At 45.2% G+C, this 19,985-nt stretch overlaps 1 protein-coding gene across 8 annotated transcripts in view; it reads left to right on the plus strand.

Moving 5' to 3' along the window:
- TACC2 (transforming acidic coiled-coil containing protein 2) overlaps positions 1-19,985 on the plus strand; it is a 234,451-nt gene that overhangs the window by 51,733 nt on the left and 162,733 nt on the right. The window lies entirely within an intron of this gene.

Below are 19,985 nucleotides of genomic sequence, written 5' to 3' on the forward strand. Positions count from 1 at the left end.
GACAGAATTGATTTGCATTGTAGGACACTCGACTGGTGTTGGAGAATTTCTGGCTGGTGTAGGGAGAAAACACCCACATTTGGAATCGTTGGTACCAAATCCTTTGCATCAACACCTTAAATGCCTGAACATCTCTCATTCTTTTTTTGGGGGTGGGGTGCGTTGTCTTAGTTCGTTTCATATACCTAGACCCACAGCTCACCACAGGCCAAGCTCTGGGCTTGAGGCCAGCGGTACAAGGATGGACAGGACATGTTGGTCCAACTGTAAACAAATAATTCTAGAAGAAGCTAAATGCTAAAGGCAGGCTCTTGGGGAGCCCAGGGGCAGGAGGGAGGGGCCAGTCTTGCTGAGGAGCAAGAAGGAACATCCTTCAGAGAAGGTGGCCTTGCAGCTGCTTCTTCGAAAGTGAATAAATGTAGAAGGTTGTGCAGAAAGAGAATGGTTCCAGGCCGAAGGAACAGCTCTCGTTACTGTAGATTTACAGGAGATAGAATGTAGAGAGGACTCGACTTTCTAGCCTCTTAAATGGGAAATTTCAGAACTTCTTTAAATAGAGAAAATAGCAGCTGTAGCATATTTGTAAAGCTCCACCTCTTGGATCTTTCAAAACCTCAGTCTTAACTCAGAACAAAAATTCCATGGTGTATGGATAGCAGCAGCAGCTTGGGGTAGAAAAGACAAATGGTTTGAAAAAAAATGATATACTGGGGATTTCCCCTTGTGGCTCAGTGGGTTAAGAACCTGACTAGTATCCATGAGGATTCGGGTTTGATCCCTGGCCTCGCTCAGTGGGTTAAGAACCTGGCGTTGCCATGGGCTGTGGTGTAGGTCGCAGATGAGGCTCAGATCGGGTGGTGCTGTGGCTGTGGCTCCATCTCACCTCCCACTGTCATCTTCTAAGTGCGCTGGGTGCTGGGCCTAAACACGTACTACACACGTACCGCAGCAGCTCTGTGTGGGTCAATGCAGGTAGCCTAAGGAGCTGTATGAGGAAACTGAGGCTCAGAGAGGTTAAGGAACCTGCCCCAGGTCACACAGACAGAACCTGGCCTGGTGGAGACCAGAATCCAATTTGGTGTGAGGCCCCCACCACCACGATGCTGAGTTCTTAGTGGTGCCCAGAGGTCCATGCCGTGCTCTCCATTACCGGAAAGCAACCCCCAGTCTCTCTTTAAAATTTCATTTCTCTATAAAGTAGGTCAGTTCTCAGACTGAGAAAAAAAAGAAAAATCCAAACGATCTGATCTGTTTTAGGAGCAGTGGCCAGGGCCAGCTCTTAGGGACCCAGCCCCTCGTTTCCTAAGCAGCAGCTCCTGTTCCTTCCAAACAAAGCTTTGCTCAGTCCTGGATCTCCTGGCAGCTCCTGCCCAGGCAGGGTGTGTCAGGCAGGGCAGCCGTCCTGCCTCTGACTCATTATTTATCTCTGGCAGGAAGCAAACACGGAGCGGAGAGTGGGAGGGAGGGAGGGGAATGAGCGCCCTGCCTTCTGACACGGGCTGGAACGGAAGGTCGTGTGCTCTGTAGGTGTGAGTCTGCTTTCTGCTCATCTGGTTTCAACAGGGCCTTTAAGTGGAGGGTGGTGTTCCATCCTGAGGCAGTCCTTGGAAAATAGAGAAAAGTGGCAAGTAGAGGGGAAAAAAAACCACCAGTATTCTCCCACCACCTCAAACAACTCTTCTTAAAATATGCGTGTGTTTCCCTCAGACTTTTCTTTCGAGTTCTGTATTGGTTGTGATACCTCTGTGCGTAATATATATATATTCATATATAAATATTTAAATATAAAAACATTTAAACAACATATTGATATAACTATAATATAAATGTATAAGATATTTGGAGTTAAATAGGCTCAGCAGGTTAAGAACCCAGCTAGTATCCATGAGGATGCAGGTTGGATCCCTGGCCCCGCTCAGTGGATTAAGGATCTGGCATTGCCCAGAGCTGCGGTGTAGGTCACAGATGTGCCTTGGACCTGGTGTTGCTGTGGCTGTGGTGTAGGCTGGCAGCTGCAGCTCCAATTAGACCCCTAGCCTGGGAACTTCCACATGCCCTGGGTGTGGCCCTAAAATAAATAAATAAATGTGTATTTATATCTATATATGTGTGTGTGTGTGTGTGTGTGTGTGTATATATATATATATATATATATATATGTGTGTGTGTGTGTAAAAACATTTAAATAATTAATAAAAAAATTTTTTTGGCCTTGCCCATAGCATGTGGAAATCCCTGGGTCAGGGGTCGAACCTGCACTGCAGCACTGACCTAAGCCACAGCAGTGACAGCACCAGCATAATTTCTTTTTTTTCTATGACTTTTTAAATTGACATAAAATACATACGGTAAGTGTATAAATCTGAGAGCTTGATGAAAGTTTACACGTCTATACACCTGTGTAATCATACCCAGGTTTAGATCCAGATTATTTCTGTCACTCCAGAACATTCCCTCATGTTCCTTTCCAGTCAAGACCTCTGCCCAAGAGTAAGAACTATTCTGACTCTTAGAACCATTAATCAGTCTTGCCAGTTCTCGAAGTTTATATATATTGTATTAAACAGTATGTATTCTTTGGTATTCCATTTCTTTCATACACTGCTACTTACTGACTTTTTAAATTTTTCTTTTTTGCTATTTCTTGGGCCATTCCCGCGGCATATGGAGGTTCCCAGGCTAGGGGTCGAATCGGAGCTGCAGCCCCCGTCCTACGCCAGAGCCACAGCAACTCGGGATCCCAGCCGCGTCTGCAACCTACACCACAGCCCACAGCAACGCCAGATCGTCAACCCACTGAGCAAGGGCAGGGATCGAACCCACGACCTCATGGTTCCTAGTCGGATTCGTTAACCACTGCGCCACGACAGAAACTCCCTAAATTTTTCTTTTAATTTTATTTATTTATTTTTATTTTTTTAATTTTTTTTGTCTTTTTGCCATTTCTTGGGCCGCTCCCACGGCATATGGAGGTCCCCAGGCTAGGGGTCTAATCGGAGCTGCAGCCCCCGGCCTACGCCAGAGCCACAGCAATGAGGGATCTGAGCCACATCTGCAACCTACACCACAGCTCACGGCAACGCCAGATCCTTAACCCACTGAGCAAGGGCAGGGATCGAACCCACGACCTCATGGTTCCTAGTCGGATTCGTTAACCACTGTGCCACGACAGGAACTCCCTAAATTTTTCTTTTAATTTTATTTTTTGGCTACAATGTGCAGTGCCTTGATGTGGGATCTCAGTTCCCAGACCAGGGAAACCCAGGACTGCAGAGGTAAAAGTGTGGAATTCTAACCACCAGACCACCAGGGAACTTCTCTAAATCATTTTTTTTTTTTATCGTGGTTTTGAAAAAAGGCATAGCATACAATTTACCAACTTAACCAATTCTAAGAAAAGTTCATTGGTGTCAAGTATATTCATGTGGTGTGCGATTAACGTTTCTATATCTTAAAGTAGAAGTTGAAGTCATTGATTTGAGTCCTTTTTTAATGTAGGTGTTTTGGTGCATAAAAGTCACTCTAAATGCTGTTTTAACTGCATGTGACACGTTTTGATATTTGTGTTTTCATTTTCGTTTGGTTTAAATACTGTTTGGGTTTTGTTTTTTTGTTTTTTGTTTTGGTAGTGCCCAAGGCATATGAAAATTCCCAGGCCAGGGATGGAACCCACGCCACAGCAGTAATAACACTGTACCTTTGACCAACTGAGCCACCAGGGAACTCCTCAAATATTTTCTAATTATTCATTTGATTTCTTCTTTCACTTATAGGCTGTTTAGAAGTATATTATTTAATTTCTAAATAGTTGGGGCTCTTCCAGCTATCATTCTGTTATTGATTTCTAATTTAATTCCATTGTAGCCTGATGATATATGTTGAATAATTTGAATCTCTATAAATTTATTGAGGCATTTATTGAAGTTTCTTTGTTTTTGACTATGCCTGTGGCATGTGAAAGTTCCTGGGCAGGGATTGAACCCAGGCCAAATGAGGTCTGCACCACAGCTGCAGCAAAACTGGATCCTTAACCCACTATGTCACAAGGGAACTTCTTTGAGGTTGTTTGTTGTTTTTCCCTTTTTTTTTTTTTAAGGGCTGCACCCACAGCATATGGAAGTTCCCAGGCTTAGAGCTATAACACCAGATCTAAGCCACATCTGTGACCTATGTTGCACCTTGCAGCAATGCCAGATCCACTGAGAAAGGCCAGGAATTGAACCCACATCCTCAGAGACACTATCTCAGGTTCTTAACCTACTGAGCCACAGCAGGAACTCCCAAGTTTGTTTGTTTGTTTGTTTTTTAATGTGTGGGATATGATCTGTCTTATATATGCTTCATTTGTGCTTGAAAAGAATGTAATTCTAGCACTATCGAATAGTGTTTAATAAATGTCAGGTCAAATCCATAGATAGAGGAGTTCCAGTCTTTTCTATCTGTACTGATTTTCTATCTACTTGTTGAATCAGTTATCGAGGAAACAGTATGGAATCATTAGGTTATAACTGTGAATTTGTCCATGTCTGCTTTTATTGGTTTTCCCTTTGTATTTTGAGGCCCTGTTATTAGATAAACTGTCAGAGTGATTATGTCCTCTTGATCAGTTGAACCCTTTATCATCATGATAATCTTCTTTATGCCCCATAACATTTCTTGCTTCAAAATTGACTTTGTTGGAGTTTCCATCGTGGCTCAGTGGTTAACGAATCTGACTAGGAACCATGAGGTTGCAGGTTCAATCCCTGGCTTTGCTCAGTGGGTTAAGGATCTGGCATTGCCCTGAGCTGTGACGAAGGTCGCAGACATGCCTCGGATCCCACGTTGCTGTGGCTGTGGTGTAGGCTGGTGGCTGCAGCTCCGATTAGACCCCTAGCCTGGGAACCTCCATATGCCATGGAAGCAGCCCTAGAAATGGCAAAAAGACAAAAAATAAATAAATAAAAAATAAAAATAAAATTGACTTTGTCTAGAGTTCCCTGGTGGCTCAGTAGGTTAAGTTTTCAGTGTTGTCACTGCTGTGGCTCAGGTCACTGCTTTAGTGTGAGTTTGATCCCTGGCCTGGGGAACTTCCATATGCTGTGGGTGTAGCAAAAAAAAAAAAAAAAAAAAAAGTAGGAGTTCCCATTGTGGCTCAGTCAGTGATAAGAAACCTAGCTAGTATCTATGAGGATTCAGGTTTGATCCTTGGCCTCACTCAGTGGGTTAATGATCTGGCATTGTTGTGGCTGTGGCTGTGGCATAGGCTGGCAGCTGTGCTCCAGTTCAGCCCTAGCCTGGGAACCTCCATAAGCCGCAGGTATAGCCCTAAATCCCCCCCTCCAAAAAAGGTAAAAAATTGACTTTGATGTAATATAGACACAGCATGGTATTTCTTTTGCCAAAAAAAAAAAAAAGGTGAAATTTGACTTTGATATAATATAGACACAACAGCTTTCTCTTGCTTGGTGTTTTCACAGTATTTCTTTTTCCCCCTCGTTCTCTTACTTTGAACCTATTTGTGCTTACTAAGCAAAGTTTGAAGTGCCTCTTTTGTAGGCAGCATATATTTGGATTTTGCTTTTTTAATCCATTCTGAATATCTCTGCCTTTTAACTGGGGTGTTTATAACATTTACGTTTAATGCGATCATTAATATGGTTGGTTTAAATCTAGTCTTTTGTTTTCTTTACCCATCTCTTTTTGTTCCTTTCCCCTTTTTTTAGTCCTTTTTTGGGGAAAAATTATTATTTTTATGATTCTACTTTACCTCCCTTTTGACTTATTAGTTACAAGTATTTGTGTTATTTTAGATGGTTGCTTTAGAACCTATAGTATATATCTTTAATATATCACAATCAACTATCAAGTGCTATTGTACCATTTCATGCATATATTAGAAGAATCTGGTAGCAGTATACTTCCATTTCTCCTCTTTTGGCCTTTGTGCTATTGTTGACATACATTTTACTACCACATATTCCAAACCCCACAATATATATTATTTTTGCTTTACATAGCCAATGATCTTTTCAGAGATTTAAATAATAGGGAAAAACAGTTTTACGTTTGCCTGCATATTTACAATTTCTGTTGCTCTTCATTCTTTTGTATAGGTCCTGGTGGCCATCCGTACTATTTTCTGTTGGTTTAAGGGGCTGTCTTCTATGTTTCTTGAACTACTGGTATGCTGGTGATGAATTATTTTAGCTTTTGTATCTCTGAAAAAAAAATCTTTATTTCATCTATGTTTTATTTATTATTTATTTATTTATTTATTTTTTTATTTTGGGGGCTGCACTTGCAGCATGTGGCAGTTCCCAGGCTAAAGGTTGAATTGGAGCTGCAGCCGTTGGCCTACACCAGAGCTCAGGGCAACACCAGATCCTTAACCCACTGAGAAAGGCCAGGGATCAAACCCACATCCTCGTGAATATGAGAGACAGTTTCTTCTCTCTTTTTTCTTGTATTGCTTTAAGGATATTGCCCCACTGTATTCTAGCTTACATTGTTTCCAAACAAAATTCTGATATCATCCTTAAATTTGTTCTTCTGTCTATCTCTCCCACCCCAGTGGATTTTTTACCTTTTTCACTGGTTTTCAACAATTTGGTTATGATATGCCTTGTGGTAAGTTTCTTCCTGTTCCTTGTGCTTGAAGTTAGAGTCAGATCTGTGGGTTTACAGTTTACATCATATTTGGAATTTTGCAGCCATTATATCTTCAAGTAGTTTTTTTTTTTTTAACCTCTCTGCATCCTTTGGAGATTCCAACTACACGACATTCATTACTTAAAGCTGTCTTACAGCTTACTCATGATCTGTTCTCACCCCACCTCTGTCCCAGTCTTTGTCTCTTTGTGTTTCATTTTGGGGAATCTCTATTCCTATGTCTTCAAGTTCACTAATCCTTTTCTCTGTAATGACTGATCTGTTATTAATCCCTCCCAGTGTGTTTTTCATTTCAGGCATTGTAGTTTTCATCTCTAGAAGTTTTGTTTGGATCTTTTTTATGTCTTCCATGTCTGTGCTTAACATGTTCAATCTTTCCTCTAGGCTCCTGAATATATGGAATATGGTTATATTTCTTCTTTAAAAGTCTGTGTGTACTAATTCTGTAGTCTGCACAATTTCTGGGTTAGCTTTGATTCATTGTTTTCTTTTCAGTCTGGGTCTGTTTTCCTGCTTCTTGGCATGCCAGACCCTGTGGACTTTATGCTTTTGGATTCTGGATATTTTTGTATTGCTATTAATATTCTTGAACTTTGCTCTTGGATATAATTATTTGGAATAGCTTAATCCTTTGGGTGCTTGTTTTTAAGCTTTGTTAGGTGGGACCAGTGCAATGTTTAGTCTAGGCTTAATTTTCCTCACTATAGGCAAAGCCCTTCTTAGTACTGTCACAGATGTGTCATGAATTATGACGTTTCCCACTGTGGGTGGTAAGAATGGGAACTCTTCCCAGCCCTGTGTCAGCTTTACAGATTCTTCTCTATCAAACTTTCAGGTGGTTTACACCTAGTCTCATGTGGTTTCCATACATATACATGCTGGTTGGTATTTGGTATTTTGTACACATCTGGAGTTCTCTCTTTGTCCAACTTTTACTTCTTGGTGAAAGTGTCACTCTGTCTTGGGAACTCTAGCTGCCTTAGTTGCCTCTGACACCTGCCTCCATCTCCTTGAGTCCAGGAGACTGGGTCCAGCTGGGTTCCCTGCCCTGTGCCGGCTCCTCCAAGCCTTAAGCTGGGGCAATAGCAAGGCTTACTCTGTTGCTTTCCATCTCCAGGGATCACTGCCCTTCATTTCCCATGTCTCCTGCAGAAGCCAGTCCCCCATCTGTCCAACCCCGTGTTGTAGTTAACAATTCTTTATATGACACTTTCCAACTCTGGCTCTCTGAAAACATCAAAAAGTCACTATATCAAGTTTCTTTCTCTAGTTTTAAATGGAAATGTAACAGAAACCACCTGGCATTTATTTTGGGAGAGGTGGGGAGGCCCTTCTGGAAAAAAAAAAAAGAGAGAGAGAGAGAGAAGATGTCAGGGGCAAGTGTTATTTCTCTTTTCCCTTCAAGAGCAGCTTGTATCATAGACACTTGCTGTCTCTTGTGTCTTTTTACAGCCTCAAATACCAGCTTCGACAGCAGTTAATCTTCCCAAATGTGTCACTGCAGCTGTGTTAGCACTGGGAAGGAGCCCAGGATGGTCTTTGTGTCCTTGACATTGAACCAGTTTGGCCCACACTAATGTTGACTCATCACCCCACCCCACCTCCCAACCATGTAGGCCAGTGGGATTACAGAGAGACATCTCAACAAAGTGGCTCATGATTGGGACCTACTCTAACAAGAAACCCTTAGTCACATTTTTGAGCTCATTCTTACGTAGGTGACATTAGTGACACCTTTTTCAGAGGGTGGCCCAAATTTGCTAAAATATTTTTCAGTCATCAAATGAAAATTCTATTATGGTCCCTGTTTTGTCCTTCATTGACTAAGGGAGGAAAATTACTTTAATACATGTGAAAAGTCTTATCAAGAAATATAATGAGTTCCCATTGTGGCTGAATAGGTTAAGGACCCTATGTAGTCCCTGTGAGGATGCTGGTTTGATCCCTGGCCTCACTCAGTGGGTTAAGGATCCAGCATTGCCATCAGCTCTGGTGTAGGTTGCAGATTCAGCTCAGATCCTATGTTACTGTAGCTGTGGCACAGGCCTGAGCTACAGCTCTGATTCAACCCCTAGCCTGGGAATTTCCATATGCTACATGTGTGGTCCTAAAAAGAAAAAAAAGAAAAAAAAAGGTAGGAATATAATGAAAATGTTTACTACTATTTCTTGTTCAAAATACCCTTGTGTTGTCAAAATAAAATAAAAACACCCCCATAATCTTAGTATATGGGCAAAGCTATCATTTGCATTTTTCCGTGGGCAGCTGGTGGGATTTAACTCAAAATTAAGGAAATCTTCATATTCTCAGTTAAACATTCTACCCAATTCCTTGATTTGTGCTTATGAGAGTTTTAAAAATCTTTATTGTGAATAAAAACAAATAGCTCCTCTAATAGGGTTGTAGTTTTATGTTTGGTATTTGATCACTAAGAAACAGTCAAATGGAGTTCCACGGTGGCTTAGTGGTTAAGGATGTGGCATCACTGCTGTGGCTCAGGTTTGATCCCTGGCCTGGGAACTTTTCTATGATCTCAGGGTGGCCAAAAAAAAAAGCCAAAAACAAACAAACAAAAACCATCCAAATGATCAGAAGTAATTACTATGCCAGAAATGCATTTAAATGAATTTCTGTTTTCTTGTGACAAATCTACATACATTTGAAGTACAATGACAGATAGCAGAAAGAGAAGACACAAAGTTCATTCCAGCTACCGGCCAGGCTTGTATGTCACCCTGCAGACCCAGCACCGAGGCGGGGGACCACTCAATTGGGCCACACGAGGGTTGCTGAAAAAATTGTGTAGGTGACAGTTTCTGAATTTTCTTTGGAACTCAGTGGCCTATGCCCTGCCCCCACCTTGCTAAATGTTGGAATCTCATGAGTGGACTAACATCTTGACCTTGAAGTCATATAAAAGTTCATCTGGCAAAGAGTAGGCTGAATATTAAAGATATTAAGGGAGTTCCCGTCGTGGCGCAGTGGTTAACGAATCCGACTAGGAACCATGAGGTTGCGGGTTCGGTCCCTGCCCTTGCTCAGTGGGTTAACGATCCGGCGTTGCCGTGAGCTGGGGTGTAGGTTGCAGACGCGGCTCGGATCCCGCGTTGCTGTGGCTCTGGCGTAGGCCGGCGGCTATGGCTCCGATTCGACCCCTAGCCTGGGAACCTCCATATGCCGCGGGAGTGGCCCAAGAAATAGCAACAACAGCAACAACAACAATAACAACAACAACAAAAGACAAAAAAAAAAAGATATTTTGGTGTCTTATCCACCTCCACACACACACCCTTCTTCCCAATAACTCTTTAGAACCTCCTGCCTTTTCCTTTCATCTATTGCTTGGATCATTCAAGCGTGGAGGTCTTTCTTTCTTCTACCACAGAAGGAGGGCTGCAAAAGAGGTAAAACTGGATTTAAAACACAAAGCTGAGTCCGATGGGGCTGCCAAGGTCAGTGGGCTCCCTGGTGCCCCCGTAAGGTGCAGAGTTTGGACAAGTTAGGGCTCTGGGTATGAACTGGACCTCATCTGCTAGGATCACAAAGAAAGTTCTGAGGCGGTGCCTTTCTCTGTGAAATACCATGTTGTAGTTGTTGAAGCACCGCCTCTGTCATCTCCTGATTAACCTGAGGGCGCTTGGCTCTTCAGGGATCACTCAGAATGGAAATGTCTTCTCTGAAGGCTCTGGCATAGCGATACACCCCACAGTGCAGGAGTCACCCTAAATCAGTTTAAAAAATCATTCCTTCACTTATTTCTTCAGCCCATCATTCAGTCCTTCACTCAACAGAGTAGGTACCAGTGCTAGACTCTGACCTAAAAATAAATGAGATGAGTTCCCTTTAACCTCCAGGCAGGAGGTCGCACTCAGTGCAAAAATAAGTGAATAAACAAGGAAACCGTGGTAGGTACCGAGAGTTTGTGCACAGGGCTTTGGGAAGATAGAGGAGAGCTGGGTAGGGGAGTCCCTCTGTGGAGGGAGGTGGAGGGGATCCTACGACAGAGGCAGGTGCGTGGGTCCCCATCATAGAAGCGAGTGAGGGGGTCTCACTGTGGAAGAGGGAAAGGGGGACCCCAATAGGGAAGGAAGCGGCAGGTAAGGAGGTTCCCTTTTCGGAGGGGAGGTAGGGAGTCTCACCGTGGAGGGGTAAGAGTGCTGGACTGCTGAGGAAGGTCTGAGACCTGTGCACGTGCTAAGCTCAGGTGGCTCTTGCTCCGAGGCACAAAAGAGCTGTTTATGAGTTCCTGGTTTACAAGCAGATTCTGTTCTAGAGCAGAGCATCTTCTGTTTTTAGCTCTGCTTCCTTTGACTTAAAAACTTCACGTCCACGCTGTGTCCTGTGGCACATCAGTCCCACTAAATGTCCGACCAGAAAAAAAAGGCAGGGGGAGGTTTCCAAGGAACAACAAGATTGGGAAACACTACACATGTCTTCTTGTTGACTCGCCATGTGCAACAGTGTCTCAAAGGCATTGAAAGTTCTTGCAGTAAGACTTATTTAACCAGGCCAGGCTTTTTTTTTTTTTTTGGCTTTTTAGGGCTGCACTGGCAGCATGTGTAATTTTCCAGACTAGGGGTCGAATCAGAGCTATAGCCGCCAGCCCACGCCACAGCCACACCACCACCAAATCCCAGCCATGTCTTCAACCTACACCACAGCTCATGGCAACACTGGATCCTTATCCCACCGAGCAGGGCCAGGGATCCAAACCTGCAACCTCACGGATCCTAGTTGGGTTGCTTAACTGCTGTGCCACAATGGGAACTCCTAACCATGCATTCTTTATCGAGTGCTTTCCACATTATCTAAAGATCAGGGAAGCTTCGTCCTTGCACACCTAATCATCAGAGTATGAGAAACGCAAGGTTCAGTACTTCAAAGCCCCTGACAGACATGGAAAAACAGAGGGCTCATCCGAGGCAACTCTTGTTAGTCATCAATAATTTACTCAGAATGAGCTGTCATTATGAGCCTAATTGCTTATCCAGTTCTCGAGGAGCCTGTCTTCTTGGGCAGTCTTCCTAGCTTGGGATGGAAAAACAAAAAAAGAAGATGACCTGGGAACTGAGCCTATTATATGGAGTAGAATACCTTTGAGAAGCATGATCATTTGCAGCTTTAGAGCATCTTGAGACTGAAGATACACAGAGAGAACAATACAAGGCCAAGGGCAGGAATACAGAGAATGGGTCAGGTGGTTATAAGATGTTTAGCTGTGTCACTGTGGTGATCAACACAGTCCCCAGATTCCCAGGTTTATTCTGATTTTTGGTTCTGAATACATTCTGGGGTCTAGTTTTCCCTCTTTCGTTGGGATCGCAGCCTTCCTTCTCTTCCAGAAAGGTCACGTGCCCTACGTGGCCCATACGCCAGTTTAGATTTTGACAAGTCCTTAAAATGTGTGTGGAAGAGATAAAACACCACCCCAATCCTGAAGTGCTCCTGGGGTTTGGGGAGCTCATTCATCACGTCCCTTGGCACCAGATTCTGAATCAATTGTGAAGTAGATGCCAGAGCCAGACAGGGAGGAAGACAGCTTTATCACTGGCAAGGTTGGACTGGAGGACGAGCCAGGGCGGGGGTCCTCATACTGCCCCCAAATCAGCGCCCCATCAGTACCAGGCGGTGGGCAAGTCCAGGCTGCCTTGAAGGGAGGGCAGGGCTGGCCCCAGCGAGCTTGCTGCAGGAGCAGGGGCTGCACTGTGGGGTAAGCTCCTCCCAGAGACCCTGAGCACATTACCTCCCAGCGACGGGGAGACAGGAGTCTGCCTTCCCCATCCTTCCCCATCTCATCCGTCAGAGAAGCCTCACTTCCTGGGGGATGGCTCAAAGGGGATGGAGAAGCGGGCAGAAGCCGCAGACTTCTCTGTGTGCTCAGAGGTATCGGAAGATTGGTGAGCCCAGGCATGAGTGCGGAAGCGGAGGAGCACCCTCGGCCCCTATGCCCCATCATCCCTGCCCCGTGTTTGAGGACAGGTGGTCCTGGGGGACTTCAGTCTAACTCACTGGGTCTACCTCTGCCCCTCACTTTCCTTTTCCAGAAAGCGCAGCAGGATGCAGTGAGTAGCCGTGACGGTGTTAGGTGGGGACATCCTCTCATCTTTGAATTAGACTAATTTACAAAAATTGCAAATCATTTGCAAACTTCTGCATTTTCTAATTAATAACAAATCACTTGCTGTGCACCCCTAACTCATCAGACCCACCAGTGTGCAAAGGGGCGTGCGGTTGAGTACTGCTGCCTTGACCTCATTTCTTTGGCAGAAGCATTTAAACAAAAGTCCTTTGGGAGTTCCCATTGTGGCTCAGTGGGTTAAGGACCCAGCATTGTCTTTGTGAGGATGCAGGTTTGATCCCTGGCCTTGCTCAGTGGAAGGATCCGGCATTGCCACAAGCTGTGGCATAGGTCACAGATGTGGCTTGGATCTGGTTGCTGTGGCTGTGGTGTAGGCCCTAGCTGTAGCTCCAATTCGAGCCCTGGCCCAGGAACCTTCATATGCTGCAGGTGCAGCTGTAAAAAAAAAGAAAAAAAAAAGGACTTTGCCTTTTCTGCATCTGAGTTTCCTCATCTGTAAAATGAAAGATTTGGACTAATTACTAGAATGCTGTGGAATAAAAGTATGTATGGAATAAAAGAACTTTCCTAATCCTTAAGTCAAACAACATGATTTCGGAGCATTTTTGCATATTTAGAATCCTTGAGGAGTTCCCATTGTGGCTTAGCTGGTTAAGGACCTGGCATTCGCTATAAGGGTAGAGGTTTGATCCCTGGCCTTGTTCATTGGGTTAAAGATCCAGCATTGCCACAAGCTGTGGCATGGGCCACAGCTGCATCTCAAATTCAACCCTTGGCCCAGGAGCTTGCATATGCCACAGGTACAGCTGTACAAAAGAAAAAAAAGATCCTTGATTTGGGTTCAGTTGTATTTGTCCATCTATCCATCGGTCCATCCATGTTTCTGTCTATCCATCCACCCATTCATTAGTTTATCCAACCATCCATCCATCCTTCCTTCCACCCATCCTTCTATCTGCTCATAATTCATACATTCAGTGTTTGCTACATGCCAATCCCTGGGGATATGATATTGAAAAGAGGCAAGAGCCAGTCTCCATTATACTCTAGAGGGGGAACTGGTCATCTGTCCTTGTCAACGGCAGCTGTGACTGGTGCCCTCACTAGGTGGGCCTGTGGAAGGAAGTCTGATTCCAGAGGCCAGGCTAGGGAGGCTTTGTTGAGAAGTGAAGATTGGGGCTGAGATCTGCAGGGAAGAGCATAAGGGCTCAGGAGCTTGGGAAATACAGGAGCGGGGAGCTCTGTGTTGGAAGAAGCAGGAAAGGTAGGCTGGGGCCCCCGCTGATAGCAAACTGAAGCCACCAGAGGGTCTTCCCATGAGGCTGACAGAATCAGACTTTCATTTCTAAGCCATTGCTCTGGCTGCAGCCTGGAGAAGAGAATGCAGGGACCATGCGGGTGGGAGAAGAGGCTGCTGCACTGTTCCAGGAGAGGCGAGACCAGGAAGTACAGGGAAGCAGGAGGCGGCAGGGCCCTGGAGCTGGGTAGGGCTGGGGCTTGCTTTGCACCAGGAGCTCTGCCACTCAGGTCTGTCTTGAACCTCTCTGTGACTAGTTCTTCATACATGCAGTGGGGGGCATCCACTCTGCCTGGCTACTGTGTGAATTAAACGCAATTGGAACTGAGAAGTGCTTAGCACAGGCTTGGCCTTAGTGAAGGCTCAGTATGGGGCAACTCTCCATCTTGATGATTTTGTTATGTGGTTTTGCTGGTTCCCTTAACACCTGGTAGTGCAGAGGCCATGCTTGTTTTCCCTGCACCATCCTCCTTCCACTTTTTAAGCATCCCTAGGAATTCCTATTGTGGCTCGTATCCATGAGGATGTGGGTTTGATCCCTGGCCTTACTCAGTGAGTTAAGGATCCGGCATTGCCATGAGCTGTGGTGTAGGTCACAGATGCAGCTGAGATCTGGCATTGTTGTGGCTATGGTCTAGGCTGGCAGCTGCAGCTCCGATCCGACTCCTAGCCTGGGAACCTCCATATGCCGCAGGTGCAGCCCTAAAAAGCAAAGAGATAAAGAAAGATAGAAAAAGGCAGCCCTAGTCCTCTTGAGTGTGTGTCTTCAGACCTCTCTGTTTAGGAACCAGCTAGGGTGGTGGGGAGGGCTTTTCCTGCATCTCCATCACCTGCTCAGACCTTTGCTGCAGCAAATCACCCCTCCTCCCAGGTCGCCGCACCCCTTTGCTGTGCTGGGGGCGTCTGCTGTGGACCAAGGAGGCGGCAATCCTGTACCCTGCCCACCACACCTCAAAGGCAGTGCCCCCTTCAGGCTGAAAGCCTTCCATTGAGACCAGCCCAGCCCACAAAAGTGCACCTTTGGATTCTGAGCTGAACCTCCATCCCACACATTTTGATTCAATCTTGAAGCACAAAAGAACATTATGTAGGCTTCAATTAATGCCCAGAACTCACAGATAGGTTCTTAGAATTTTTCCTGCCCTTGGGCACATCTGCTCCTGGTGAGTGGCTTTGAGTCTGGTTTTTCTTTTTTAATTATTTTAATTTCTTTCTATCAAAATATAATGGCTGTACAATATAAGTTACAAATGTATAATATAGTGATTCACAATTTTTATTTTATTATTTATTTATTTGTCTTTTTGCCATTTCTAGGGCCGCTCCTGCAGCATATGGAGGTTCCCAGGCTAGGGGTCTAACCAGAGCTGTAGCCTCTGGCCTACGCCAGAGTCACAGCAACGTGAGATCCAAGCCACGACTGCAACCCACACCACAGCTCACTGCAACACAGATCCTTAACCCACTGAGCAAGGCCAGGGATCTAATCCACAACCTCATGGTTCCTAGTCGGATTTGTTAACCACTGCTCCACGACGGGAACTCCAGTGATTCACAATTTTTAAAAGTTATACTCCATTGACAGCTATTATAAAATAGAGGCGCTTTTCCATGTGTTGTAAAATATATTTTTGAAGCTTCTTTTATACCTAATATTTTGTGCCTCTTAATCCCCTGCCCTTATATTGCCACCCCTCCCCCTGCTGGTAACCACTAGTTCTTCATATCTGTGGGTCTGATTCTTTTTTGTTATATTCACTGGTTTGTTGTTAAATCTGGCTTTAAAATTGCTCCTGGAGTTCCTGTTGTGGTTCAGCAGGCTAAGAACCTGACTAGCATCCATGAGGACTCAGATTTGATCAGTGGATTTAACATCTGGCATTTCCAAGAGCTGTGGTGTAGATCCTGGTGGCTGTGGCATAGGCTGGCAGCTGCAGCTCTGATTTACTCCCTAGCCTGGGAACCTCTATGTGCCATGGGTGTGGCCCTAAAAGAAAAAAAAAATGCTTCTTCTGGGCAATCACAGAGGTTGGTGGTGCACAGTTTGTGCAAAGTAAACAAAGCCTAGGTCCTTATTTTGTTGTTTTTTTGGCTGTGCCCATGGCACATGGACGTTCTGGGGCCAGGGATCGAACCTGTTGTACAGCAGTGACCAAGCCAGATCTTTAACCACTAGGCCACCAGGAAGCTGCCTGGGTCCTTATTTTGAAGAGAGTTATGTGCCTCACACTCGAGGACAGTTGTTCCTAGTTGCTCTCGGATAAGATAAGACCCGAAAGTTTTCAAGGTGCCCACGTTGAATGAATTTATATTCTTTTCCCCAGACGGTCATGAATTCAGGCAGCCTGAAGCCACACACTCCTGAGCTGGCAGCTGTTGTCAGAGGTGGGACAAGGAAACTGCTTTGTTTGTTATGCTACCAGCAATGAGGGGGCTGTGTTCTGTGCTTCTTGAACAAGCAGGCAGAAATAGGAGGCTTCATCTCTGAATTACACACCTTAAAATCTCATTAGCTACAAAACGGTTTGACCCCCGAGTTAATGAATGGGACACAATGAAGTGTAACGTGCTTGTTAACAGGAAAATGTCACATTTGGGAGTGCAGAGTTGCTGGTTCTAGAATAATCCATTAATGTCCAGAAATCCTGCTCTGCAGAGGCCAAGCCAAGGGGCATTACCTGCACCCCGAGGGGTTTCACACACATCAGTGAGCGCAGGACCTCACTGATGGGCATGTTTCTCCTGGGGACCACTTGAGGGCTGGGGGGAGTCATACCACTTAGCCTCCGAGCTTTCTCTTCTTTGCCCTTAGCAGCTCTGCTTTTGGTCTTAAAGTGCTAATCTGGTTGAGACCGTAGCCAGCCCCCTCTCTTGGGTCTACCTGAAATAGTTGCAGTGTCACACATGCAGGAGCAGGCGTTAAATCAGGACGACTGGTGTAGAGACACGTGTACACACGTCTTTTAAGGATATCATATGATATCATGTACATTTCCTAGGTGAGGGGCTTGGCGGGAGGCTGGAATGGAGCCAGGTAAAGAGCCTCTTTCTCTCTGCCTCTGTTTGGGTTGCTCTAAAAATGCCATGGACCCGCTGACATTAAATCACAGACATTTATTTCTTGTGGTCTGGCGTCTGGAGATCTAATGATGTTGCCAGCAGATGCGCTGCCTGGTGAGGATCCACTTCCTAGGTCATAATCTTCTCTCCAGGTCCTCATGTGGCAGAAGGGGCAAGAGAGTTTGCTGGGATCACTTTTCTAAGGGCACTAATCTCTTCATGGGGGCCCCACCCTCATGACCTCATCACCTCCCAAAGGCCCCATCTCCTAATACCATCACCTTGGGGGTCAGTTTTCAACAGATGAATTTTGGGGACACAAACATTGTCTCACTCCTTGGAAGTTTCTCATTCTTGGAAGCAGCATAGAGTGAATAAGAAGATCACGGCCCGTCAGGTTCAAGAGCTCCCTGTCCTGGGTTCTCCTCTGCACAATGGTAGCAACAGTACCCATCCCGCATGGCTGTCAGTACGGTTAAAGGAGATAGTCCTGGCAAGGCCCTGATGGCCAGTGAATTTCACTCGTTATTATCTCCCCAACTTTTCACTTTGGAAAATTTGAAACCTTAAAAATGTTGAAAGGATAGGGAGTTCCCGTTGTGGCGCAGTGGTTAATGAATCCAACTAGGAACCATGAGGTTGCGGGTTTGATCCCTGGCCTCGCTCAGTGGGTTAAGGATCTGGTGTTGCCGTGAGCTGCAGTGTAGGTCACAGACACAGCTGGGATCCCTCGTTGCTGTGGCTCTGGAGTAGGCCGGTGGCTACAGCTCCGATTCGACCCCTAGCCTGGGAACATCCGTATGCCGAGGGAGCCGCTCTAGAAAAGGCAAAAAGACAAAAAAAAAATGTTGAAAGGATAGTATAATACACACCCAATATATTTATGGGATTAGACTTTTCAAGCTGCCTTAACTGAAGCCCACAGGCTGGGTGGCTTCCACAACAGAAATGTATTTTTTTCACAGTTGCAGAGGCTGGAATTCCAAGGTCGGGGGGCCAGCAGGGTTGGTTTCTGGTGAGACCTTTCTTCTTGGCTTGCAGATAATGCCTTGTGTCTGTGTCCACTCATGGCCTTTTTGTCTGTATGAACCACTCCCGGACTCTCTTCCTCTTCTCATAAGGACATCAGTCCTACTGGATGGAGACCTCATTTTTTTTTTCTTTTTATGGCCACGCCTGCAGCATAAGGAGGTTCCCAGGCTAGGGGTCGAATCTGAGCTGCCGCTGCCAGCCTAGACCACAGCCACAGCAATGCCAGATCTCAGCCACCTCTGTGAACTTCACTGCAGCTTGCAGCAATGCCAGATCCTTAACCCACTGAGCGAGGCCAGGGATTTGAACCCGCATCCTCATGGACACTATGTCAGGTTCTTAACCCTCTGAGCCACAATGGGAACTCCAGGATCCCACTTTTATGGACTCACTTTATTAAGTTTACGTATCTCCTTTAAGGCCCTGTGTCCAAATGCAGTCCTGTTACGGATGAGGACTTCAATATACAGGCTTTAGAGGGACACACTCCCGTCCATAGCACATACATCTAAATTTGACAGACATGTCCTTCATCTTCCCACTGCGTGCAACTCTCATAAGTGAGCATATATGCACCACCCTGCATAGAAAGCTAGAACTTGGGTAGTGAACACGTGCGAAAGAATTTTCCTCTGCTGACATCCAGAACACAATGGGTCTGTGACTGCGTGAAGGTGTGTGTATGTAACAATTCCAGGAAGGCTCCAGAAATTTTCCTCCCTGTGATATATATATATATATTTTTTTTTTGGTCTTTCTTTTTAGGGCTGCTCCTGCAACACATGGAGTTTCCCAGGCTAGGTGTTTAATCAGGGGTACAGCTGCCAGCCTACGCCAGAGCCACAGCAACGGGGGATCCAAGCCACGTCTGCGACCTACACCACAGCTCATGGCAACGCCGGATCCTTAACTCACTGAGCCGGGCCAGGGATCGAACCCGTAACCTCATGGTTCCTAGTCAGATTCATCTCCGCTGCGCCAAGAAAGGAACTCCCTCCCTGTGATAATTTTAAAGAACATGGTAAAGGCCTTAGAAAAACCATCCTTCCATTAATTTTTCTCTGAACAATTTCTCTTGATATTAAAAGATATGTGATCACAACAAGTATACAGAATCACAGCTATCTAAAATGACAAAAATTGCACCCCCTAAAAAGTTGTGTAGGAAAAAAAGGAAGTTCACTAGAATACTTCAAGGGGTGAGTATGTAGCAGAAGTTTTTTCTACATTTCCAACATATCATGTTGGCCATATATTATTTTTAAATTTTAAAAATACACTTAGTTAAAACTATATAGAATTCAGAAACACAGTCCAAAAATGGCATGTGATAAGCTATGTTACAATAACTGGATAGCTGATTATCTATAGCAAGTCCACGTTTTTGTTTTTTTTTTTAATCTTTTTGCCTTTTCTAGGGCCACTCCCATGGTATATGGAGGTTCCCAGGCTAGGGGTCGAATCGGAGCTGCAGCCCCCGGCCTACGCTAGAGCCACAGCAACGCAGGATGCAAGCCAGGTCTGCGACCGATACCACAGCTCACGGCAACGCGGGATCCTTAACCCACTGAGCGAGGCCAGGGATTGAACCCGCAACCTCATGGTTCCCAGTTGGATTCGTTTCCACTGTGCCACGACGGGAACTCCAAGTCCATGATTCTGAACATGTTCCTCCAAGTTTCCCGCAAGATCATAGTGGTGGTGGTGTTTTTGTTTTTCACATTGTACAGCAAAGCAAGTTCATGGTCATGGTTATGAAGGTGGCTTAGCTCCCGGGAGTTTTATATCTATCGGCCATACATAGACATTCCACAGCTGAATAAAAGTGATTTGGGGATTATGCTTCATAGGACTACCTGTTGAACG

Source organism: Phacochoerus africanus, chromosome 15 (genome assembly GCF_016906955.1).
Source record: "Phacochoerus africanus isolate WHEZ1 chromosome 15, ROS_Pafr_v1, whole genome shotgun sequence".
Taxonomy (NCBI): domain Eukaryota; kingdom Metazoa; phylum Chordata; class Mammalia; order Artiodactyla; family Suidae; genus Phacochoerus; species Phacochoerus africanus.